General features: G+C 39.0%; 1 long non-coding RNA gene across 2 annotated transcripts; it reads right to left on the bottom strand.

The window, feature by feature from the left end:
- Positions 1–245: 245 nt before the first annotated feature.
- LOC140631642 (uncharacterized) lies at positions 246–27,927 on the bottom strand. 2 transcript variants are annotated; one of them, XR_012029175.1, is made up of 3 exons: positions 27,732–27,927; positions 1,255–1,328; positions 246–732 (listed from the first exon to the last, which is right to left on the bottom strand). It is a non-coding gene; the product is annotated as an uncharacterized lncRNA (long non-coding RNA). The 2 variants fall into 2 exon arrangements; XR_012029176.1 differs by lacking the exon at positions 246–732 and adding an exon at positions 778–978.
- Between the last annotated feature and the right edge of the window lie 49 nt (positions 27,928–27,976).

Consider the following 27,976-nt stretch of genomic DNA (forward strand, 5'->3'; position numbering starts at 1 on the left):
GGTTAAGCCCTTACACTGTTGTTATGTAGAACTTTGTTCCAGAAGAGACTTTTGGCTGAGAACAGTGTATTTCTGTTTTGCTTTGTGTTTTCCCCCAAATTGGCATCTGGAGACTTTAAAGGACACATATCCATTTGAGTTCCATGTAGATAATTGGGAATTACCCAACATAATTGTGTTTATGCAAGGCTTCCTGCCCAAATGATTAGATATAAATGCTACTGATGAATCACTTGATACATGATATCAAATTCCAATCAGGCAAATTGAAAGGAAATTCAAGTGGGAAAATTATGGTTTCTTTCTGAAACCTTAGGACAAACACCAAAACATCCAGCAGTGATTCCAAAATCAAAGAGGAACATCATAAGGTGAAGACAGAGGAATGAAAATATTTCCCTACTTTAGCCCTGAAAAGCAAGAGAGAGGAAAGTAAAGCTCAGTCAATTCCTAGCCTGGAAGCAATCTGTTTTAATCCAACCCCGAATTTTTTCTCTCAGTACATGCATTCCACGACTGGAGCTCAGAGAGATAGTGCATCACACTGACTTCCAAGTCTCAATCCTCTCACCCAACGCTTAATGGCTGTTGAGAAGCCAATGGTGTCACCGCTGTCCTTGGTCCTGAACTCAGTGTCTCCATCCTCGTCCCCAGGGACAGGGTTAGTTCCCAAATTGCCTTGATGGTATGTTAATGCCCACGACTACGACGGCTGGGCTCCCAGAGAAGTGTCTAAATACAGATAGAACGAGTCCACAGTTCACCGGGTGCACTTACCTCCACGAAAAGCATACAAAAGCCAAATAATTCTTCCATGCTTTAAAATCTATATCTATGTCAGGTAAATATCAAGGTAAGCATCAACATAATTTGGAAGCCACATCCAAGATAAACGCTGTGTGCTTAACCTCCTCATCATCCTTCTATATCATATCAGATTTATACCCATAAGATGGATCAAAATGTCCTGAAGCCTTTCTGAAAAGAAAAACATCAGATTTTCTTAAAGACATTAAATACTGACACTAATAACATTTATAATAGGAAAGATACAGTATAATACAAATATCTTAAACTATATTTGTTTGGAAATATTGCAAATAAAATTTTTTTTATTTCTTTTTTTTTTAAATAAGACTCTACCAGCTTTATTGCCAGATATTAGCTTTCATGTACCCATCCCCTAGCTCTGTGAGATCATCGTATAGAATAATATGGCTATGAGGAACAGGAGCTCTGCAGAAGGCTACCCACCTTCCAAGCCTGGCTCTGACATTTCTTAGCTGTGTGATCTTGGACTTTCCTGAATCTTCTCTTAGTTCTTTTATCTGCAAAATATGGACAATAATAGCAATTCATAGGTTGTCATTACGATCAAGTGAGTGATTTCAGAAAAGTGCTTAGAGCAATGCCAGGGACAGAGCATTTAATCATGTGTTAGAGGTAGTAGTGATCATAACGGTAGTAGTGGTGGTGGTGCTGGGGTTAGTAGTAGTAACGGCGTTATTACCATTCACATTAGTGTTCCTGTTTCAGACATCTTATCTTGCTGCTGGACCTTTGCCTCCGCTGCTGATATCACTTACACTATCATAGTCTGCAGAGGTCGTTGTTCACATCCAGTCAATGCTTTGGGAATCCTTGTCTCTAGTCTGGGAGTAGGACATTTCCCATGTTGGTTTCTTTCTGAACATGGAAACAGGTTCCCTTTTCATTCTTTATTTACAAGTGAAATCAAGTGACAAATTTTAACAGGCTATGCTGGAGGTCAGGACCCTAGATGGGGTTCAGAGTGAGAGGCTCACAGACCTGGGAGCCTCTTTCACTTGAACAATGATATCATTGCCCCATCACACACCCAACAGTCCCTCCACTGGATCTACTCCAGAAGTCTTCGTGCTTCAGAGTCTAGACGCAGACTCACTCCTAACCCCCAAGTGAAGAGATGCTTTTTACCTCACCTCTGTTTTATGTCCTTCTCCCAAATCCCTCTTTCAAAATGACTGACAAAACAAGGTGCACCTGGGTGGCTCAGTTGGTTAAGGATCTGCCTTTGGCTCAGGTCATGACCCAAGGATTGAGCCCTGCATCAGGTTCATGGCTGAGCACAGAGCCTGCTTCTCCCTCTCTTCCCTACTTGTGCTCTCTCTCACTATGTCTGTCTGTCTCTCAAATAAATAATAATAAAAATCTTTTTAAAAAATGACTGACAATAAAAACATCAAGTGTCCATGGGAAGCCTGACAGCAGAATGGTCTAACCCTACAGACTCAAAAATACAAGTAACATTTCCTATTAAAACTCTCCAAATTTAGAATAGATTCAGATAAAACTGGCAAAATGGGTCCATTTAGAAGAAAGGTATACTTCAATTTTCTTTCTTTTTTTTTTTTTTATACTTCAATTTTCAAACTCTTACTACTTGGTATCCAAAATGCAGGACACGAATGGGTTCAAATAATTCACAATGGTCCTTGTTACCTGAACTTACTACTGGAACTCTCACTATCCCATCTTAGAGACTGAATAGGTTTCAATAGCAAAGGATAAACGCATTATAATAATAACATAGTTTCAAGTTGGTATATTTCTTAGAATCTGGATTTTTTTTTTCATTCTTATCTACATCTTCCTCATTAAGGTAGATCTACTTAATGAAGCTGGAATACTGTAATATAGAACTCTAGAAAAGAGAGCACACCAAAAAGAGAGGGAAAAAAAGAGAAGAAATATAAAAAAAAATAATAGGTTCCCAATGCTTGTTGTCTTTAGTTAAATGAGCATAATTTCGGATTACTACTTCCTTGCAAATAAAAAGCTAAGCAAATATGATATGTCCTGATACATGCTGTTCTTTCGAATGCCTGTTCCTAAGAGAAAAAAGATTAGAAACTTAACACCTGATGCCAAAAAATCCTTAATTAAAAAATCTTCCTTGGGGCACCTGGGCTCACTCAGTCAGTTGAGTGACTGCCTTAGTCTTGGGTCATGATCCCAGGGTCCTGGGATTGAGCCCAACCTTGGCCCCCTGCTCTGCAGGGAGCCTGCCACTCCCTCTCCCCCTGCCTGCCACTCCCTCTGCGGTGCTCTCTCTCTCTCTGTGTCAAATAGGTGAGTAAAATCTTTAAAAAAAAATCTTTCTAGTTCATTCTATTTTTCAGATTATATTTTTGATCAGCCTTTATCAAAATTAAGTTCTGAATTTATGCCATGTTTTGGATTCTTTCAATGATCATAAAAATACATTAATCTAAGAATGAATATGGAAGGGCCTCATTTTGCTGAAATTAGCTAAAACACACATCATTTAGAATATTTCTTAATAATTTTTCCAGCAGTTAAACAGTAGAACTAATGTATATTCATGTGTGCATGAGCCATGGGACAAGAATAATTAGTAGTACCAGCAGAAATCACGGACATTGCAAACCTTCTGCTCTTCCCTGAGCCACATGAGTTTTAGGACTCAGTCCTTTGAGTAAGTCGGTGGATTGGCCAGCTTAGAGATAGTGAGTCAGATGAGAAATAAGGATTCGGATCCCTGGGAAGAAGCATAAACCCTGTAGAACAGATGCCCACACAGATGGAGGAATAGGGGACAACCAGTGACCACAGTATTCAAAGGACTTTGGAGTTTCCTGGATACAATAAGCTAATTGAACACAACATTAGAAAAATAAGCAATAGAATAGAAGCATGGCATCTGTGTCACCAGAGGCAGATGATTTAACATACCCAACACTCATTTTCCTCACCAATTAAGTAAGGAAGTTAGATGAATTGTAAACCTCTTTTTAATTCTAAAAGTCAACAGTTTTGGGGCACCTGGGTGGCTCAGTGGTTGAGTGTCTGCCTTTGGCTCAGGGCATGATTCTGGGGTCCTGGGATCGAGTCCCACATCGGGCTCCCCGCAAGGAGCCTGGTTCTCCCTCTGCCTGTGTCTCTGCCTCTCTCTCTGTGTCTCTCATGAGTAAATAAATAAATATTTTTTAAAAATAAAATTCAACAGATTCAAATCACTTCCTTTTACTCGTTGGTACATAAACACTGTCAACTATATCGATTAGTAGAGGAAAATAGTGAACTACAAGATAAAAAAATCATTTATAATGAGCTTCTACTATCATGCTGTGGGAGCATTTATGGCAATAATTTTCTATTATGTTTTAATCACATTATTTTTGAATTAGCAATTTCACATCAAGGATGAATTTAAAAAGACAATAGCTGACTCAGAAGCAAATGAGTAAGAGAAACTAAAAAGAATAAACAAATCTGTGTTTGTATTGCAACTTCCTCATAAGGCATTACAAAAATCCATAAATTATGAGTTGCTTTATCTTGAACCACTGACCTTTAGTTGTTGCCCATTTGGTGTTGATAAAAATTCTTCCATTTATAAATAAGCCACTATTTCTTGAAGCATCTTTCCATCATGCTTCATTAGCAATGACATAGAAATGAAGGCAATTGATAAAAGGTTTTCATATAAAAATAAATATATAATATTTTTTAATTTCCCACAAATTCAATCTAAAGGTATAGTTTCAGGATCATAAAGATAAATGTGACATCAATTTAGGTAGAAAAAAATAGACATAAGATCCATTTATTTGAACTTGATTTATTATGTAACCAATATGTTATTAACCTACTCATCTTCTGTCCTGAGCTCATTGAATTTGTTTAAATTTTCACCATTTGAAGAACAAAGGCTAGTGTTCCCACTTTTATGATTTCTGTAGAATCATTTGTTCTGACTCTCATTTTGTTACAAATTAAGAAGAGCAAGTTAGATTATACCAACTGTTGGTTTTCATTGGCCATATCCAAACTAGTCATACAGAATGTGGGCTCTTTATGGTACATTGCAGTAAAAAGAATTGTCTTTTTCTCCTTATTTTTTAGTAGATATTTACATATTATTACTTGAACTACCTTGACATTGTACTTTATGTTATTTAAACTGTTATCACTTTGGCATGCAGCCTTCTAAGCTGGCTGACTGATCCTACTACTTCATTTTTATGAATGTCAGGATATCATTTTGTTAAAGGAAATCTCATTTTTATTACCAGGGTCCAACAAATGAAGTGCTTGCAAATGTGTTATGTGCAAGCCGTAGGTGCTAATAAAATTCATTTTCTGGAAGGAATGAAAGCACACATAATAAGTCATCGTTTCTTTACTGGTATTAGAGTATGAGCCACATACCCAAGCAAGGGCAGAGAACAAGGGATAGTAGGAAGGCCAATAGTTTCCTGGAAACTCAGAGTGTTCCCCTCAAAACAGAAGCAAAAGGGCAAGCGTTCTGAAAAGACAAATGTATTTCAACCAAGTGATTTTCCTCTGTTCTCTCTTCAGTGTCTTCATTACTTAATAAGTTCATTTTTCTTGATCAGATTCTCTGATCTGATCTTTAGCATTCCTGCAGTGTTAATTTTAGAGGGACTTTAAGCTAAATGTTCAGATTTTCATATCAGCCTGGAAAGCCTCATTTTATGCTGTCACTAACTAAATGTCTACTATATATGTTTAGATCCCGAGAAGTTCATGGAGAAATTTTTGAACACGTCCTTCAGACAGGTTTGGGAAAATCAAGTTCCCATCCCTTGCTTGACCTCACTCTCAGCACCAGGCTTCTTCCACACATAGCTGCTTTTAAAAGTTGTGAATGTTTCTTTTAATCATGGCAACAGAATTTTCTTTCCAAATACCCTTCTCTGACTTTGCTCCCAGAGAAAAAAAGGTGTCATGGTAGATGAAGCATAAAAAGAAAAACTCTTTTGAAAATTCTTCAAACGCCGAATACCTCTTAGAAGTTTCATCTAAAGGTAAAGAAAAATAATTAGAGGTATAATACATCATTTTCTCCAATCATGCTCCTAATTAGCAAAGTCCTTTCCCCTCCGGTGCTAGGAAAGGAGAAAACTCTATTAAATATTTGTTGACACAGCATACACTGATGGGAGCGGATCAGAAGTCACTCATGAATATCAGGAATATCAGATTTTTTAAAGATATTGTTGGTCATCCACAGAAAGGGGTAGATGAGGGCTGCATCATATTGCAGGACAGAAGAGGTGTTTCTGTCCTGCAATAGCACAGTCACAAGATTACTTCAGAAAGAAGCCTCTGATGGAATTTCAGCCATGCGCACGAGAAGGTGAACATAGTTAGATATCTGCTCACACATAAAGTCATATACCTGTTCTGCAAACCACATCAAGTCTTTTCTCTCTGACCTTAGGGCACACAGATCCCACTTTGTCTAATAAGTTCACTCAAAGCAGATGTGACAATATCCTGGCAGCAGGATTTGGCTAATGACCTGAGCAGAATTGAACTGCAAGATCCTCTGCATGCAGCTGCCACAGAAATGATGCGAATCCTAAGCCTACGGTACTGCTTAGCACGTCTGTCAGGCTCACTAGAATCTTACACCTTTACCACAAGGGTGGTCATTGCTGCATAATATTCCTATCAAAATTCCAATGGCGTTTTGTATAGAAACTCTTAAAAGTCCTAAAATTAAAAAAAAAAAATCCTAAAATTTGTGTTGAAGACTAGAAGGCTCTGAAGAGGCCAAGCTGAGAAAAAAAGAACAAAACTGGAAGTGGCACATTTCCTGATTTCAAACTATACTCCAAACCTATAATAATCAAAAGAATACAGTGCTGGCATAAAAATAGACACATGGACCGATGGAACAGAATTAAGACCCAAGAAATAAACCCCTGCATATACAGTCAACTAATATTTGACAAATAAGCCAAGAATACACACTAGGGAAAGGATAGTCTCTTCAAAAAAGTGGTGTTGGGAGAACTGGACAATCACATGCAAAAAAAAAGAGTGGAACCCTATCTTGTGCCACTCATGAAAAAGAATTCAAAATGGACTAAGGACTAAGCATAAGACCTGACATCATAAAACTCTGAGAAGAAAACCCAGAGGATGACAGCTCCTTGATATTCATCTTACCAGTGATTTTTAGATATGACACCAAAAGAACAAGCAACAAAGAAAAAAATAAATAAGGTGAATTACATCAGGCTAAAAAGCTTTTGTACTGCAAAAGAAGCAATAAAATGAAACAGCAACCTACAGGATGAGACAAAATACTTACAAGCCATAGATTTGGTAAGAGGCTAATATCCAAAAATTATAAAGAACTAACACAATTCAGTTGCAAAAAAAACATTTTAAAAAGCAATTTTAAAATGGGCAGGGGGACCTGGGTGGCTCAGTTGTTTAAGTGACTGACTCTTGATTTTGGATGAGATCATGATCTCTAGATCTTGAGATCTAGCCCAGCGTCATGCCCCACCCACCCCCAACTTCATCTCAGGCTCCACACTGGGAGTGAGGCCAACTTAAGATGCCCTCTGCCCCTCCCCACCCCTCTTAAAATAAAATGGGCAGCAGAATTGAATAAACATTTTTTCTTCAAAGAGTGACCAACAGGAACATGAAAAGATGCTCAATATCTCTATTAGGAAAATGCCAATCAAAACCACAATGATATATCATCTCACACCTGTTAGAATGGCTGACATCAAAAGACGGATGATAATAAGTGTTGGCGAGGATGTGGAGAAAATCCTACACACTGTTGGTGGGAATGTAAACTGATGCAGCCACCGTTCAAAACAGTATGGTAATTCCTCAAAAAAATTAAAAATAAATCTAATATCATTCAGCAATCCCGTTCCTGGGTATATATCCAAAGGAAATGAAAACAGGATCTTGAAAAGGTATCTGCATTCCTATGTTTATCACGACATTTATTCACAATAGTCAAGATATGGATACAAAATAAGTGTGCATCAATGGATGAAAGGATCAAGACAATATGGTACAGGTGTACAATGGGATAGTATTCATCCATGAGAAAGAAGGAAACCCTGTCATTTGTGACAACGCGATGAACCTTGAGGCATTGTGCTCAATGAAATAAGTCAGAGAAAGACCAACACTGTATGATAGCCCTTATATGTGGAACCTCAAAAAGATAATTCATAGGAAAAGAGTAAAATAGTGATTACTGGGCTGGGGTTTGGGGGAGAGGGGGCAGGAATGCAAAGATATTGGTGAAAGGTACAGATTTCCAATCCTAAAATGAATCAGTTCTGGGGATCTATGCACAGCATCGTGGTCACCAGGCAGTTAATGATACACTATATGACATACTTGGAAGTTGCTAAGAGAGTGATCTTAAACGTCCTCACCACAAAAGAGAACCGGTAATTATGTGACATCACGGTGTTAGCTAACTCTGTAATGGTAATCACATTACAATATATGATTATATTAAATCAACACATGATACACCTTAAACTTACACAATGTTATACGTCAACTATATTTCAGTAGAGCTGGAAAAAATATTTCCAGCCAATTCAAATATTTTGAGCATAATTATTTCACCAACATCCACTATGAAAATTTTGTGACTTTCTAGGATTGATGAGAAAAAAAAGTTCGCTGGCACACTTTTATTCAGCCACCCCTGGAGACATCAGGGTTTAGTTTTTCAAGTGCTAATCAACCACTTCAGTATGTATTTCTGGTTAGAATACTATAAATGTCAATTAATTGATCCAAGAGATAGAGGATACTCTGTATGTGTTTGTGTACATCTGACTAAGCTAAAGTATCTCAAAATAAATCACATTCAATATAGTCATTTTCAGGGATTCAGAATGAATCTGATACTCAGCACAAATCATAGATCTGACCTGAGAGATATGAAATAAGTAAGGGTTGCCGAATTAGTCCCCTTTCCCCCAAAACCCACTACCCCAATTACTATAAATACCATATGGGAATAATCAACAAACATTTATTCAATTGAAATGAATTGAATTGAATTGAATTGAATTGAATTGAATTAGGAAGAACCGAGTCTCCGCAGGCTCCAACAACAAAACAACCAGCAACCACATGGAGCCTGATTTATTGTTGATATTGTTTATTGTCAAGGCTAAGACCCCAGAGTCAGGTTCAAATAGGAGCTAAGGTATCCTATGGGGACTTGTGATGATAGCCCATATCCCAGGGCTCAGACTTTCCTTTAAATAAGATTTCAGTTTTATTTTTTTAATTTAATTTAATTTTTAAATTTTATTTATTTATTCATGAGAGACACACAGAGAGAGTCAGAGACACAGAGGGAGAAGAAGGCTCCATGCAGGGAGCCTGACGTGGGACTCGATCCCGTGTCTCTAGGATCACACCCCAGCCTGAAGGCGGCCCTAAACCTCTGAGCCATCCGGACTGCCCAAGATTTCAGTTTTTGAAAATGCCATCAAATATTTTATGTTTGCAAAAGCTTCAGATACCATGTATTTCTGTATTTCTTCTGCCATTTTTCCCTCTGCTTAAAAAAAAAAAAAAAAAAGTTTAAAAAGATTGCCAGTATCCTAAGAAAAAAATGTTTTTCAAAGAGTATAAAACTATTCACATTTGATAGCTCTTGCTCAAGAACTTGAAACAACCTCCTTCCAGAGCTCATTGGCTTTTGCTGCTGGTAGACAATTGAATGGTGACAGGTCCTTAGTGTTTTGCTTGGTGGGACATTTCTGCTTGCCTCCCAAACTGTGTGACTCCTGGGAAACCTGCCAAACTTGAATGTTTCCTGCCAGATCTAATTGATTTTACAACCAACCTCCTCTTTGTTGGAGCTCTATGTCTCACACCTGACTATTGAGAAGGGCCGCCGTTGAAGACAGAAGCATCTTTAGCTGCTCACAATCTGAAGGAAAAGAGATTCAATTCACCCCATCCTCCTGGTATTTAGTAGCAAAACCAATTTATTTCAAAATCAACATTCACAGTGCATGGTGTTCAGTGTTGCTGTCCATATTCAGACAAGGATCACCTAACAGTGCTACGTGAATCTGTAACCACACTGCGGATTTGTGCTGACACTAGCTTCTTTCCTACCTTGCTCGAAAAGATCACCTTTAACCCCACTTCAGCTCGCATCATTCTCTACACAGAACACTAGCATTAAATAACAATAATAAATGAAATTATCATCAGAATTATTCATGTATGCTTATCTATCCCCAAGCACACAAACTCTTTAAAAACAGAAGATGCACAATTGTACCCTTAGCACTTAGCACTGTGCTTAGCTTATTGTCAAAATCCTTGATGGGTCCAGGGGTCTTTGAATATTATGCACTTATCCCTGTCACTGCTAGCAAGTTCTTGGTCCCTCAGATTCACCCCGTGACTCCATGGGCCCTAAGTATATAATATCCAAGCAGTGGGATGAATTCATCAGGAGCAGAAAAATAAGTGGTTTTTCTCTCTCTAGGATTTAAATCTCAGAGAAGATGAGCAGAACAAAAGGAGTGAGTATTTCCAATGTTCTTGTTGAAACAGCAAGAACAAGTCTGGGTTGACTGGAAATGGTATGCATTTGCTGCCAGGTTAAGAAAGGTGCCTGGCAACGTAGAGCAAGAGGAACGGTAAGAGGAGGAAAGGCACCCGAACGGACTTCGCTGAATGTAACATAATGTTTTGTGTTGGCTCTGGCAGTAAAGTACCATTAGGAAAAACTTGAAAGCAAAAGAAATAAAGAACCAATCTCAAAAACAAAATGGCAAGTGAAAAAAATGTAACAAAATAAGAATTCCCTGATCTAAACAGAAAACCATAAATCACTACAGCTAACACAGGCCAATTTTCCAAACTCTACTACTCTATGAATGCTAGATGGGCTGTTAGCCATTCAATTAATCATACTACAAATATGAAATGTGATAGATAGTTAGATAATCTACCATGACTTCAAAACACAAGGTGGAGTCTAGAGAACATTATGCCGAGTGAGGTAAATCAGTCAGAGAAAAAAGGATACCATATAATTTTTCTCATATGTGGAATTTAAGAAACAAAATAAATGAGCAAAGAAGGAAAAAAAAGAGGGAGGGCAAACCAAGAAACAGATTCTTAACTGTAGAGAACAAACGGATGGTTCCCAGAGGGGAGGTGGCGGGGGTAGGGGGGTAGATAGGTGAAATAGGCGATGGGGACGAAGGAGGGCACTTGTGATGAGCACTGAATGCTGTATGGAAGTGCTGAATCACAGTATTGTACACCCGAGATTGATATTACACTGTGTGTGAACTAACTGGAATTTAAATAAAAATTTTAAAAAAATAATTATTACATGGATCAGGAGAGGAAAGTTACTTGAAATTGAGCACTGTAATGGATCATGAACAAGGAAGTAAGCAACACCCAGCTGTGAGGTGGAGCCTGATTTCATATTTTGATTTCACGTGGCTTCCTTTTCAGTTGTCAGCTGTCAAAAGAATGAGATAAAAAGATGAAGGCTGACCCCTGTTAGCCCAATTTTGTTGTGCTGAAAGTCCAAAGAAGGAAAGAAAGCACAATATTAAAAGGACAGAAAAAGAAGTGTATACCCAATTAAAAGAAACTCTTTTATTCAAAGACATAGAAGTTAGCACTTAAAAAAATTTACTGTTTGCAAAACCACTTCCAATTCGAGGCATTCACATGTGATTTTCATTAACGTGTTGAGACCTAAACTTCGTGGCCATGCCAGCTAAGGAGATGGGAATTAACCTTCTCTAAACCAGTTACAGCCTCACAGAGTGTAGACGTGTCAGATAAAATTCACGACAGTAATTTCGAATTTCAGATCAGGCGTGATTTTCTTTTTCTTTTTTTCTTTTTTTTTAGAATAAGTCTATCTTAAATATTTCATGGAGTACTCCTAGTCTAAAATTATTTGTGGTGTATCTAAAATTCAAACGTAATCACACACTCTTTGTTTTCATTCACTAAATCAGGCAACCCTACCTGTGTGTAAACTTAGACCTGAATCCCTACACACAACAAAAATATCATGTAGCTTGTCATAAAATGACTGTAATTTTTTCTATAAAATTTTATATTTTTATATAAAATTATATGATTTTATTTTATAACTAAATAAATAAAATTACAGTCAAATGTTCTCATTCTGATAGATTATTCAGAGGTTAGTATGTTTTCCTGTCACTTGGAGCCAAAACTGAATGTTGCCGGCATTTTAAATTTCTAACAACAAATAACGTTAAAGAAGGAATCACAATTCTTGTCTCCCTTCAGTCCCTGAAGTCCTGGCCATGCTGTTTCCCTTGCTTTTGATAGTGGATCAGCAATGCAACATAAAGTACCCCATAAAGTTGTAAGGCAGGGAATGTGAAAGGGTACGCGGGGTAGTCCAAATTTAGGGAAAGAGACCAAAAAACTCACTAATCAAACCAAACAACTTTTTAATGAATTACTTTGAAAAATCAAAATTAATGTAAACACTTCACAATGAATAAAATATCAAAAATTTAAGTGAAGACAGAATCTGACCCCACATTTTAAGAATTTGGCCCCACTTGCCTCTCCCTACCCCCAGCCCTGGTTCCTCACCTTCAAGACACTGATGGAGACCCACGTCCACCTTGAAGCTTTTCCTGCCCACTCTGCTGGTAGTGGGAACTCTGTGCTCAGCTTCTGGGGTCCAGACACACATGTGGTTATCTCCGTCAGCCGGACTAAGATTCCCTGAAACCAGCCCGGGGCCCCTCTCACATCAGCAGGCTGAGCGGGGCACAGCAGGGCCATATCTAATGGGACCCCTCCTTCACTATAGCCAGGAGAGAGAAGGACAGTTTTCTTTTTTCGAATCTGCGTTAAAATGCCCTATGGACAAGCACGGACTCCTGTGCTTTTAACATTGGGTCTTAACTGGTAAGGCACATACAGCCTTTCAACTGGAAAGTGCTTCTTTCAATAGGGACATATGGGATGTTCGCAGACCCTCACTGCAGGTGCAGGCAGGTCCTCCTCTTGCATGGCGGTACGGACCATGTAAACAACTGAGCAAGGTGAAACCACGCGAAGTGATCTTACTAATTAATGGATAGAATTGCAGTTGTTCCATGACTTTCAAAAATCTTTGTCAAAATATTAAAACTTCCCTGTTGTTGGTTATAACAGAGTAAAATTAATATTTATTTAATACACTGTGGTTTAAAACATTAGAAACATGGAGAATTAAAATGTTTAGTTTTAAAAATATTTTATTTATTTATTCATGAAAGACACAGAGGGAGAAGCAGGCTCCCACAGGGACCCCAATGTGGGACTCCATCCCAGGACCTCAGGGTCATGACCTGAGCCGAAAGCAGATGCTCAACCACTGAGCCACCCAGGTGCCCCTAATGTTTATTTCTTTGTTTAAAAAAAGAGCTTATCAAGAATAGTTTGAACAGCTCTTGATTTTTCTTCATCATGTAATTTACAATATGATAATTGAGTGAGGTGGTTTTTTTTTTTTTTTTTTCCCCTATTTGGGCAAACTGTCATACCCTTTCATGTTTGGATCTGTTTGCAACATATTTTTCCTTTACATTTTCAATGTCGTGCGATATCTCTGAGAGTTCCTCTGCCGTGAAGTTTGCTAGCATCACTTCCTCTGAGACATCACCCTTTTCACCTCAACCGCTTTCCTCATTTGGGTGAGTAAATCTCCATCGCTAAGCTGTTCTCACCACCACCCCCAGGGTCTCTCAACTGGTGGCCGCACCCGTGTTCCCATGATCAGCCAGTTCTACAGCCGCTGGTGACTTTCCATGGGAATCTTACTGTCAATATTATCACTTTGTGTTTCTCCACTACGCTTTCATCTTTGTTGGCCAATTTCCTCTTCCTGCTATCTAGTGTTTGTGAAATGTCGTGTGGGTTTGTTACCGAAGTCAAAGAACAACACAACTGCATGCTTTGCTCCTGGTGTGCGAATCGGCCAATGCACAATGGCCAGTTACCAACAGGCTCTGTAAGAAAACACATGACCAGTCATTGATCAGGACACCCATCAGTGATTGATGTAGTGATCTGTGCAGTGAAGAGCTGGCCGTGAAATTTCTACTTTATGCAACCACACACGGTGATACACTGCGGTGACCGAGACGTAAGCCATATTGTCATTATCTAACTAAACGGTGGCAACTGATATTCATGCATATTGGAACTCTGCAAAGTGAAGACTGCCCATATTCTAATCCTTCTCTTAATACTCCTTCTAGAATTAAAATAGAATTGTCTGTATATGAGCCAAGTTACATAACTGAATTTAGTAGGTTATTCCCATTCAAAGTGCATTTTATACCAAGTATATTTTCTTAGTTTCTCCATCACTTTCCTCTTTGGAAATGATATACATTCTAATAAACTTGTCCCTACTGACAACTCAGGAAAAAATGGTAAAGAGGATTGCTAGGGCCCTGTCTCCCTCCCAGACATATTCAGATTACTGTCTATCTCCTCTGCAACGATGCTGAGCCCACCCCCATGCCGACCTCCTTGCAGAGATGAGGCCCTGAGACTTTCATAGCTTCCCCTGAAATGCGGGTTCTGCACATGAACCATCAACTACACAGATGTAGCCATTGAGACTTGGAAGATGGAAGTCAGCACCAAGAGCCTCAGTGTGCCCATGCGTGGTCTTCTGTGGGGATAGCAGCAGGGAATTTTAAAGGTTCGGTGCCTAGTGCTGTGGGTGCCGAGGAGCAAGGACAGCAGTGGCAGTAGATTTCCACTGGAAGAGTCCCAGGTCTGGATGCCGCATATGTGCTTGGTATCTGGCACTCCTGGAAATTACATAAGTAGCCCTACACCCTCTAGTAAATTCCTTTCTGCTTTAACTACCTAGACTGGAAATTATTATCTGCAACAATCATCCTGAGAGATACAGGTGTTAATTTGCCAACTAGCTCAAATGGTACCACATAGCCACATGCTTTCTTTCCTGTGTAGGTTTTCTGGAAACAAAAACAATTTAAGTGAGAGAGAAATGATCTCACACAAGTAAAAATTGTTTTACCTAAATGCAGTGAACTATGTATATATTCTATCTTTTGTTATCCAAACTTCTTAAAATTAAATCAACGAGCTGGAAAATTCAGACATCTTTAAGTTCAAAGGTGTTTTGATTTTCCCAGGCTGATTAAAACTGATTTCCAGTTCCTTCCATGATGATTCCCTCTTAATTCTACAACCCGTATCCTCCATTAATGACAACTTTACAAAGCAAACAACTCAGGACAAAGGATGGAGGTGAAAGAGAAAACAATAAGCAATTGGCCACTTTATCCCTTCAAAAGAGAGGGGCCACAATTAGTTCCAGAAGAGAAGATAATAAATAAATAAATTTCTTCACAAATGTTATGGGTGGGGCACCTGGGTGGCTCCGGTGGGTTAAGCGTCTGACACTTGATTTTGGCTCAGGTCATGATCTCAGGGTCCTCAGATCAAGCCCTGCAGCAGGCTCTGCACTCAGCAGGGAATCTGCTTGAGATACTCTCTCCCTCTCTCTCTGCCTCTCCCTCCCACATATATGCCTGTTCTCTCTCTCTCTCTGTCTCTCTCTCTCTCTCTCATTCAAAATAAATCTCTCTTAAAAATGTGGTGGAAACATTTATCTCCAATAAGAGGTTAGGTTTATTTTTTTTTTACTCTAAAATGTTGAAAGCATCTTATTCTTCACTAGTCTCCCTGAGGCCACGATTACCTAATGCTTAAAGTCCAAGTTAAGCAATGGAAAGACCCATGTTTTTATCCAAGTTTTGATACCAACTGCCTCATGAGTGTCTACTTCCCAATGTACAAAACGAGGACAATGGTATAAATGGCCTCCCAGATTTCTTCCAGTGCTAACTTGGTTTGTTTCTATGATGCCAAATGTAAGATTTATGAAGGCCAGAGCCAAAAAATGTCATCAGGACTGTGAACTCATTGCGCACCTCCAATGGAAGAAAGTAGATACCATCAGAACAGAAGCATTCAGTTCTTTGCAGAATTTCTAACTAATAAAATAGTTTATTCTGGGTCATAGATTTAATCATATTCTCTTTAACAAAGGCATGTTTTCAGCTAAATGAGTCATTTTTAACTAATATTTGGTGATCATTATCAAACACTGCCAACACTGTATGTATATGATGTCATTTGTCACAACCTCTGATGTGTTGTCCATTTCTTACACATGAAACAACTGAAACAGACAAAAATAACTAAGCTGATGCAGGAAATAGACTTTCTGAGTAGAAATTCTGGGATCCAACCCTCACAATTAGACTCCAGAGTTCACATTGAACACCAATGCAAGATTCTTATCCCTCACTAATAATGATATACGAAATAATACAGAAATAAGTAAATAAAAAATGCAGGTATAACCATATTTTTAAAGATTTTTTACATGAAAGGTTAATATCTTTAAAATGCTTTAGAATAGAAGCTTTTATTTTTCTCTTTAAGACTCTATTAGAAAAAAAAAAGACTCTATTAGAAGATGTAAAATGACTAAGTCGAACCAGATCATTTCTGATATTCTCCTCTTAGTTTTAAATGTCTTTAGGAGAAGAATCTTTAGCAGCCTTTCTTTATTGATTTCCAAATTCTGTGACCCACCTCCTGTTAAAAAACACTTCATATCGAACACATTACCTTCTTGTCTTCATCTTATAGTCACTATCATGACCAAGATATGCCTTTCTTTCACATGATTGCAATCTTCAAATTCCCTGACCCTTGATTTTGACCCCTTCAGATTCCCAAGTGACATATAGTCAGCCCTCTCTTTGAACACTATAGAGTTTCCTCATTGTGCTGCCTGAACCATAGAAGCCATAGTAGTGAAAGTCACCCATGGCAAGCAACAAGATAGGAGCATGGCGCCCTCCCACCATAGAGCTTTCTTTACAGCAGCCCTGGAATCCACCTTGGACTTTACGTGACAGAGCAGTAAGTTCTATCTGCCTTAAGCCACCATAATTTGAGATTTTCTGTCACATGTAGTTGAATTTAGCCTTAACTCTATAGACAAATATTTACTTATGTTTTTAAAATATTTACGTAGTATAAAATATTTTGCTGCAGAATAATAACATAGCTTGACAAGAAATATAAAACTATTTCATTCTTTTTCATGGCTGTATTTGTTCCATTAAAGAACCATGTATAGGGATCCCTGGGTGGTGCAGCGGGTTAGCGCCTGCCTTTGGCCCAGGCGCGATCCTGGAGACCCGGGATCGAATCCCACATCGGGCTCTCGGTGCATGGAGCCTGCTTCTCCCTCTGCCTGTGTCTCTGACTCTCTCTCTCTCTCTCTCTCTCTCTGTGACTATCATAAAAAAAAAAAAAGAACCATGTATAGAGTGGGTACACCCATTCAATGCTCTTTAATCATTCCTCAACACTAACAGTTGTTTCCCAGTTTGGGCCATTATGAACAAAAGCCCCAATCAACATCTTTGACCATGCCTCTTTTTACACATAGGAAAGCATTTCACTAGAAATCATTCCCTGGTGTAATTGCTGAGTCCAAAAGTATTTACTGTTCCATTCCTTATAGAAACTCCAGGTTGCCTTTGTAAGTATCTCCGTAGTGTATTCATCAACCAGTGGTATGCCATTTATGAGCAGAGGTGATGTGTATCAATCAGATCTGGCATTTTTAAATTATATAGCCCCCCTAAAGCTTCTCTTTTAAAGACTAAAAATTCCCTGTACCTTTTCCTTTACTTCATGGCATAGGTTTCAGACTTTCCAGTGTCAAAGCAGCTCACACCCATGTAGTCATAACCTTTCAAACTATGCCAACCCAAACTGTTCATATTGCCACAAACCAAGAGTTGACAAACTTCCTTAAAAAAAAAAAAAAAAAGAAAAGATTTTATTTATTTATTCCTGAGAGACACAGAGAGAGGCAGAGACACAGGCAGAAGGAGACGTAGGCTCCCTGTGGAGGGGGAGCCCAATGTGGGACTCGATCCTAGGACCCTGGGATCACTCCCTGAGCCAAAGCAAACACTCAACCACTGAGCCACCCAGGCATCCAGACAACCTTTCTTATGAAGATTCAGATAGTAAATACTTTAGGTTTTGTGGGTTAGAAGATTTCTGTTAAAACCGATCAACTCTGGGCCACCTGGGTGGCTGAGATAGAGTCCCCCATTGGGCTCCTTGCAAGGAGCCTGCTTCTCCCTCTGCCTGTGTCTCTGCCTCTCTCTGTGTCTCTCATGAATAAATAGTAAAAAAAATGAATGTCTATGTTCCAATTAGTTTATTGGAGAAAACAGGCAGTTAGTCAGATTTGACTCATAAGCTATAGTTTGTTATAAATTATACTCTTACTATAATTTATCCTGATCTGAAAAACAAACTGATAGGTAGTAGGAATTAGGTGTGTCTAAAAGGAAAATAAATTTAATTTAGAGACTAGCATACAGTAGGTGCACACTAAATGTTTGTTGAATTAATAAGTAGGACAATTATGTATGAGGTCTGTGAATAATCCTACACCTAACAGAAAAGGAGAATACATCTGAAAAAAAAAACACTGCAGGAGAAAAAATTAGTAAGAGAATATCTTCTCAGTGTTCTCACTAAGATGCAAGAATAGATGTGTTATATAAAACTGAAGTGGGAATTCATAGAAGAAAATATGCTGAGATGAATACAAAGATGAAGAGGAAGCTAGCTGAAGAAACTCAGAATGCAATCACAAAATGTGAGTCTACTTTCAAGGCAATAAAGTACAGAATTGAGATGCATTCTATCACAGAATTTTGTATTTTGTGATTACAAATGAGGCTGGTCCTTTACTTTCTAAATGAACGTATCTTTATAGGCTACCGAAGACTCATATTCACTCAAACAAGCGTAAATTGAGTGCCTACCGCACATCACCCACGGAATAAGGAACTCTCCATCATTGTCTTATTGAATCACAGCAACAGTATGAATACAGTAGGGTTTTTAAATCATCAAATGAGAGCTGAAGGAAGAAGCTCAGGTAACTGTACCAATGTCACAAAGCAACTGCACTACTTAGAGTAATGCTCACTGCTCAAGAAAAGAAAAAAAAAAGGACTCAAAAGCCTTTTGGTGCCTATTAAAAACCACTTTATATTCTCTCATGATTTTTAAGTTGACTGGCAGGTTCTCCCTCTTCCCATAATGATTACTGAGGCTACCGTTGTCTGAGACATGACCGGGCTGGCTCCTTGGCCTGCTGAAAATGTGGCCTGGCTATTGCCTGGGAAGTCAGCTGGAGCTATCGCCCAGAGAGCCTCAGTTCTCCACGTGGAGTCTCCATGCTGCATGAGCTTCTCACGATAGGGTGTCTGGGTCCCAAGTAGCAGAAAGTAAAAGTACTAGACCTCTTGCATCCTGAGCTAGAACATCTTTTCCACTGCATGCAGTAGTCAAAGCCAGCCAGCCAGATTCAAGCAGAAGAGAAATAAGCTCTGCCTCTGGAGGTAAGGAGTGACAAATGTGTGCCAAGAGTGAAGAAACTACTGGTGGCCACCCTTGGAGATGACTATCACACAATAATTCATAACAACATATAAGCAAGAAATAAACATCTCACCTAAATGACTATCAAAAGTGAAAGGTTCCTGGCCATCAGGCAGCTCAGCTCCCCTCTGTGCAAATAATTCAGAAACCAAAGCCTTTCACAATTTACTGGCTCACAATCATTTTTATCAAGCAAAAGGAGGAAAGGAAATATGGAGAAGCCACCCTCACTTCTTAAAAGCCTCAGAGGAAGTGATATACACCTTTCCAATGACAACCCATAATCGGTAATCACATAACCATAACCAAACATGTACAGGGTTAGGAAATATTCTGAATCACCGGCTGGACAGCCGTTCTGTCCCTCTTTGACTCCTTCCCCCAAAAAACCAGCTTGGCTAATCATCTTTGCCAACACTAGTAAGGGGAAAAGCCAGAACCAGAGCCTAGATCTACATCATTCCAGAACACGTGCTGTCTCCATTGTGCCTAGAGGATAAAGGAATGCCTACTGTAAAAGCCTTGTGGGAGGAGGACAAATAAACTAAATAAAAAATATGCTGTCATAATTGCTGCAATTATGATATACATTTGATCCTATACATTTAATATGGCATTAAAAAAAGGAGAGTGGCGTAAGATGAGGCTAGAGAAATAAAAAGCCAGATGGGGAAAAGATGCTATATGTGACAATGGAAAACCACTGAAGGATTTTAATAAAACTGGCTCAGTCAGTTAAGTGTCCAAGTCTTAGGTCACGATCTCAAGGCCGTGAGATCAAGCCCCACCTTGGGCCAAGCTCAGTGGGAAGTCTGCTGGAGATTCTCTCCTTCTCCCTCTGCCCCTCCCATGCTCACTCGATCTCATAAATAAATAAATAAATAAATAATAAATAAATAAATAAATAAATAAATAAATAAATAAATAGTCTTTACAAGATATATCATTCTGTCCATATGCTCAACATAAAGATTGAACGATAGCTCCTCGATGGAGCCTTAATTTCTTTCATCAGAACAAAAGTCACTTATCTGGGGGATAAAATCTTCTCATGAGAAGGATTTAAATGGTCTCTATTGTTGATGTCTTGTACCTCATTTTCATTTCTCTTGTAACCTGTCTATGCTACCCTTTCCAAGATGGAGATCATTCTTAGTAGAAAAGGCAAAAGAAAATAGGACTTGAAAAGCGGTTTTGTGTGTGTGTTTTATAAAAAGACAGCTTGTTCTTTTTGTTTCAGATGTAGCTTTAGATATCTTTTCAAGTATACATCACATTTTTTAACATTAATTCTGACTGAAAGGACCAAGTAAGGTACCACAAAGCTGTTGAGATAGGTTTGGAAGAGGAAGCTAATGGAGTGATAAAAATGTGAGGGGATATAATCACAGAATTCCACGTCACGTCTTTGGAAAGAATAGGAAGCTCATTATGTGAGGGAGGGGATGAAACTAACCTTATCGTGGCGATCATTTCATAATATGTATGTGTATCAAGTCATCACCTCGTATACCAGAGACTGACATATTTTACATGTCAATAATATCTCAGTAAAGCTGAAAAAAATGCAGAAACACTAAAGACTTTGTGGAGATTCATCTTACCTAAGCTGTGTTTTGAGAAGGTAACCGGAGCATGATTTGGTAAATAAGAGGATTGAAATTAAAGTACGGTCTTCGTTTGGGCTGCTCTAATAGAATACCACAGACTGGATGGCTTATAAGCAACACCAATTTATTTCTCACGATTCTGAAAGCTGGAAGTCAAAGATCAAGGCCCTGCAGATTCAGTGTCTAGTGAGAGTGCGCTTCCTCCTTCATAAATGACATCTGCTCGCTGTGTCGTGCAAGGAGTGAGGTTGCTCTCAGAGGCTTCTTTTAGAAGAATGTGAATCCCGTGTACAAGGGTTCTGCCCTCATGACCATAATCACCTCCCAAATGGTCCACTTCCTAATATACTGGGAATTAGCTTCTGCCATATGAATTCTGAGGAGGACACAAACACTTAGACTGTAGTGGGGCACCTAGAGCCCCAGTTACCAAGATATTAGTTAGACAGGTAGGAGACCGTGCGTGAAGGACTCACTAAGCAGTGCCAGAGGGGAGTGAAAAGAATCTGAGCGTTACAGGGGAAGTTGGGGAAATGGCACTCAACTCTAGGGTTTCACCTCAATGAAACTCAAAGAATGGTAAGGCCGTGAACCCAGATAGGTCACACTCGAGTTTGGAAGGATTAGGGGGAAATTTGTTTTAACAATTTATTTGTGGGTTTTTTAAATATTTATTTATTTATTTATTTATTTATTCATGAAAGCCACACAGAGAGAGGCAGAGACACAGGCAGAGGGAGAAGCAGGCTGTATGCAGGGAGCCCTATGCGGGACTCGATACCCGGGCCCTGGGATCATGACACCTTGAGCTGAAGGCAGAGGCCCAACCACAGAGCCACCCAGGTGTCCCTCTTTTAACAATTTGAAATAGAGGTTTTGATATGAAATCACTATGGGAAATCAAAGAAAATATTATAGATTCACAGCCGGTGACCAGGAAAGAGATTGAGGTTACATAACTTTGAGGACAAGAATAGCTGGTTCTAGTTTCCTAGCTACTGGTTCCTAGAAACTGGTTTTTGGCACTATCCTCTAAGCATGAGTCAATAAAATTTCCCACATATATGGAATTTGTCTGCTTGAGATTTTAGGTATAGGGAGTGTGTGTGTGTGTGTGTGTGGATGTGTGTTCTAGGATGGTGGGAGGGTATACATGTGCACGCACACACACATGCACCTATGCATTTTTTTCTTGGCCAGTGTAAGAAAATAAACAAATCAGGAATAAAAATTATAAAAATTATTGACTCAAAACTTTCCAACCTCCTAGATTACTACCCTGGGATCCTCAGCACGGTAACAACTGAATCGTTCATAGCAAGGAGAGTGTATTTTCCTTCACAGTAAAAATTGCCGCCTAACAATTTTTTTTCTTTTGCTATCCCTCATTTACTTGGACTCCAAAGGATTAGCGCACAGCAGAAAGAGCGCATAGTTATTGTGTCTCTATCGAATTAACTTTTTATATCCCTCCAATCACAAATTCCTACAGATCAAGGCTCTGACTACTACTACTGAGGAAAAAGTTGCTTTTGGACATGATCATAAAACTAAAATCTTTTAAGTTCTTATGAAATATGAAGTCAATAAAAGTCGCATGAAATAATCCCCTGCATATAGAAATCTACTGATTTACATTTTAATGAAAACGGAGCAATACATAGAAAAAATAAACTTTAAAAAAGCATATGAAAATAAATTCATTTTGGAATACTGGCCTGGAGTCCTGAAAATTCCTCTGGTCTTTGAAAACACACACCCTCAGAAATTCTTCTGAGGCCCAGAATTCACAGACATACTTCACTCTTCCCATCCCTACCCCTTATCTCTCTTTTTATAATCCTAATTTACAACATTTGTCAAGCCCAGATAGGATGAGAGTAATGTAAACAGGCAGCTATGGGCAGATTTTGTTGTAAAAATAGAAACTAAAGGCTTGGAGCTGTATCTGAGCCTCCTTTGCTTGGCAGTGATGTAGATGTTCAGACAGGACAAACTTTCACTGGAAGGTACGGCTATAAATAAAAATGTGCCAAGGAGAAAGTAACAAAATGGCACCTCTTTCCATGTGAGCCTGCGGTGGATTGGATCCTTTCCTCCCCCCTGTTAATCAGACTCCAGCTGGGCTTCCTAATGGCTACATGAAAGACATGCACGAAGCCCTCTTATAACCTGGAGCAATACTCCTTACTATTAACATGAACTGACCCATTTTATAGGTAGTCAGGAATTTCAGGAATTTAACTTATAAGGAGAGGAATTTAAAGGCCATTCAGCTAGTAGTTGGTGCGATGAAGGATTGGGAGCTCCAACCAGGGCCTTCTACTGTCCCAGGACCCATCGCTGCCGACTCTAGTTCACACTGGGTAAGATACTGCCCCACTCGGTGTTCTAGCACCTTCTGTCTCCCCCGTGGCAATAGTCATTTCAACTCATTTTTACTGGGTTAAAAAATCGTTCCGATAACTGACCGGTCAAGCGATTCTTGGGAGCATCCTTGGCTAAAAGAAATTATAAATCATAAAGGATGAATAACGTTATCACTCTTTCTGGGGGAGGAGACCGTTCTACTCCACTGGAAATGTATGTGACCCATATATTTTAGGAACTAGAAAGCCAAGCGATGATGAATGGTGACAGAGGAAAGGAGAAGTGATATCGGAGGCTGATGGCAGATAAGGCAGCAGAGTCAGGATGTGACCAAAAACTCACATTGTCTAGATAAACAGCACACTGAACTAGCCCCACGCAGATGAGGAAGCTGTCTGAGAACAAGAGACCTTGCTTTGGCTTTCAGCCCGGAGCTCTGAAAGTGACCTAAGGCCAGCTTCCTCCTCAGACTTTCAGAAGGCACACTCCCTTCCACCCCTTTCATGAGCAATTCAAATCTCATATCCTTTTTCAAATACAGAATTATGTGCAAATATAGGTATTTCTTCATTTTAGAAATGTAAGTAATATATTAAATGTAAAGTTTCAAACGATGCACGCTCCACTCCGATAGTGTGCTCTGCCCTTCTAGGGAGTCTTCTACAATCAGGTGGTCCGTGGCTGTGGCCTTCCCGGTGACTGCAGGTTCTAATTGCATTGGCTGCTGCGCACTTCACGTTACCGGGGTAGGTAGATTGGATGCAAATTGGCAACTATAGATTGTGACTGGGGAGCCGGCCCCCTTGACACTGGTTTCCCTGTGTCGGAAACATCTCACCAAAAAAAAATCCGATGCCATCACATACCCTTTTTCACGTTTTTTTTTTTTTTTAATTGAAGTATAGTTGAATGTAATATAAATTAGTTTCAAGGGCACAACATAGTGTTTGACACTCACATACATTATAACATACTCACCATAGTAAGTTTACTTCTCGTCTGGCATCAGAAAGTTAGTACAGTATTTTTGACTGTATTCCTTATCCTGTACTTTTTATCCCCGTGACTTATTTATCTTATAACTTTGTACACCTTAATCCTCTTCACCCCTTTGGCTGTCCCCCACTCGCCTCCCCTCTTGCACCTAGTAATATAGTTGCAAGAACTAGTTTGTTCTTTACATTTATGGGTCTGTTTCTCTTTTTGGTGTTGGTTTGGTTTGTTTTGCTCTTTTAGGTTCCACGTATAAGTGAAATCATGTGATACTTGTCTTTCTCTGTCTGATTCATTTCACTTAGCGTAATATCCCCTAGGTTTATCTATGTTGTCACAAATGGCAAGATTTCATTCCTCTTATGGTTGATTAATATTCCATTGTCACCTCTTTCTCTTCCTGTTTTGTTTTTGCCTTTTTGTTTTCTTTTTTCCCTTTTTTATACTGAAGTTGAGTTGACACACAATGTTACCTGAGCTTCAGGTGGACAACATAGTGACTTGGCACGTCTATGTTTGATGCCGTGCTCACCACAAATGGAGCCACCCTCTGTCACGACACAACACTCGTACAAGTCCATTGACTCTATTCCTGTGCTCTACCTTTTATCTCCATGACTGATTCAGCATCTCCCACTCCCCTCCACCCATTTTGCCCCCCACCCCACTCTCCTCCGCTCTGGCAACCATCAGTTTGCTCTCTTATACCATGTCTTCTTTATCTACTCATCTATTAAGGGATACTTAAGCTGCTTCCATACATACGTAGTTTTAAAAACTCCATCTCCTTCCTGTTGCCTAAAGGATGAATTCCAAACGCGACATACCTTATACAATCTTTCACAGCTGACCTCAACCTCACCTCCCATAGTTCACATCTTTCTCACAAAATCTAGCTTCCAACTAAAATGATGCCCCCTGTCCATCCATAACATCACCTATACCTTCATCTGTGTTATCATCCCTAGTAGGAATAAAATCGACTTCTTTGCTCCTAGTGGCAAAACACGTGTTTCTTTGTCATGTCCCCGCTCAAAGCTCATATCTTTTGTTGTGGCCTCCACAACTACTCAAAGCAAAAACAACCACCCCGACCTCTACGCCCACAATATCTATTTATAGCATGGTTACAAAGTTGAAACTGACTGTCACATATCCTGGCATTCAGAGTCTAGGATCTCTCCATTTATTAGGTACAAGGCATTTGTGCTAGATACAAAAGGAAGACCAAGGTAAGAAAGACACATTCCTGTCATTAAGATGCTAAAAGGCTTGTACATAAATAATCATTAATTGAGGCAAAATAAGGATCCCCAAAAGTATAATCAACACATTATTGAAGTTCAAAGATAAATATAATTATATCTCAATGTGGGGATCAGAAAAAAACTTACAAGATCTTGAATTTGAATGAGCTGGAAGCTTAGGTCAAACTAGTCAAAGAGATTGGATTAAGGAGGAGAGGAAACGAGTCTGGAAAACGTAGAGTCCTCTCATCGGCCTGGAGCATGGACAGGTTAGGGAAACAAGGCAGCAAACTTTCTATGAGATGTTCCTCTCCAACGTGGTCATGCAGGCCTGACTGAGAAATGCATGTCTTGTTTCCATAGCAACCAGAAGCCCTTAAAGGCTTTGGGGCAAGGAAATCTCAGGATCAGAGCCTCCTTCAACCCAAGAAAAGGTCCCTGTGAAACTTTCAGGGATTGAGAAACTGTCTCTGCCAACTTTAAAAAGCAGAAGAAATAATTTGAGCACTGATTTATGTCGCTCGATTCAAATGAGTTTGGAGCTAACAAGAATAACTGTCCCCAAATGATTCCACAAGCTTCAGCAGAGACAGTATTAAGTAGAAAATTAAAATTTTATAAATCGTACTATTTGGCCATTAAAAATAGATAAAATGGCATATGTGCATGCTTGAATTAGGATAAACAGACTGTGGCTATATTATGTCAATACAAACTGTATATTGTGTCAGCAGAATTAAAAAGTTGGTGAAGTAAAATTAATTAATCAAACCAATTAACACCAAGTAAGTGAAGCAACTGGTACTATAACACTTTTGTTATTAAATTTTTTTGTTGTTGTTTTGTTTTTGACTGGAAACCATGGTTAAGGAGTCTCCTCACACTCAGGGTGTCAGAAATATAGCCAAATCCAGAACAAGCTTACCTCCAAATTTCTACTTTAACAATTACAACCCCTAAATTAAACATTTATGTTCAAAATAATGGTCCCAAATACTATTCTAGATATTTTTATTATGCAGAAGTTAATGTGGTAGTTTATTGTCATAAATTTAAAAAATAATTCACTTCTCAAAAAGGGCAAAGTAATGACTTTTGAACCTGCTGGAAAAACAAATCTTCAGATAGAAAACAAAGATCAGACAGATGGACTTATCAAAAAAGAAATAGAGGCCTGAGAGAATTATGACGATTTCTCGGTAACCAGGAAATACTTCAATTTTGCAAGTCTTAAACTGATCATTTGACTGATACCTACTAGCGTGTATTTAGTCACGGTGGAAAGCAACTTTTTCATTCGATTAATTTCACTTCAAGCCTTGACCAACCTGTTTTCGACAGTGACCACAGCTGCTTATGCTCACGAACAATCTAGAAATAAACTTAATTCTCTGTCAGCATTTTGAGTTATAAATATTAGTTTCTGCTATTTACAAGGGAAAAAAAAGATTTTATTAAGTCATTGGTGCTGAAGAAGACAAGGCTAAATGCTATTCATTTTCCTTCGAATTCCAGGAACATATGTTAATCCTAAAACAGGATTAAAGTAGCAAACTTAAAAGTTAGCAAAAAATTTTATATCACTTCACCCCCACTGAATTTTCTCTGGTTAAGAAGGAAAAAGGAACCATTAAGGAAGACCATGCATCTCCTAGAGGCATGACTTAGCAGCCACTGCAGGCACGAATGCCATTAACTCAGGCAAGAGTTAGCAGAAAGTCATCTAAGGAGATATATATATGCATTCACACATAGACATATAAAAGCCATATAAATAGGCACTAAACCGCATACCCAGAAATTTAAAGGAGTCACGCACAACTGAAATGGCCAAAAATATATAACTTAATAGTGTCTCGGTGAGAGGTTGCTTTGGAACATCAGTTGGATCTCTCATGCCAGGATCCTCATCGAATCAATCCCCAAATGGATTGTTTAACATGAAATCATGCCGACAGAGCACGATGATTGAGAGCTGAATGAAAATTATCCAGGGTGTGGTGTACACAGCATTCAAGATCGGCTGCTATTTTGAATTATAAATAATACGAATATTATCACAATGAACATTGATTGCAATGTGGTTCTGAGGTTAATGACCTGTTGCCCAACGATGTCAGGTCCTTACCTGGGACAAGAGAGTATCATCGCATGGAGATCTTCTCCTTTTCACAGGGCCTGCCCCTCTCTGCATCTCGCTTATTTCTCCGTCCTTCGCTCCTTCACACTAAATTGATCACTTCCTTGTATTAAACCAATATACTTACTGCAGGCTGTAAGAATTGCTGTCAAGTCCAATTTTTAAAATATATGCCTTCTGCCTCAACCACCAATAGTTCTTGCTTTCTATTTCTGTTTCTCTCGACACTGCCT

This window comes from Canis lupus, chromosome 4 (genome assembly GCF_048164855.1).
Source record: "Canis lupus baileyi chromosome 4, mCanLup2.hap1, whole genome shotgun sequence".
Classification (NCBI taxonomy): Eukaryota; Metazoa; Chordata; class Mammalia; order Carnivora; family Canidae; genus Canis; species Canis lupus.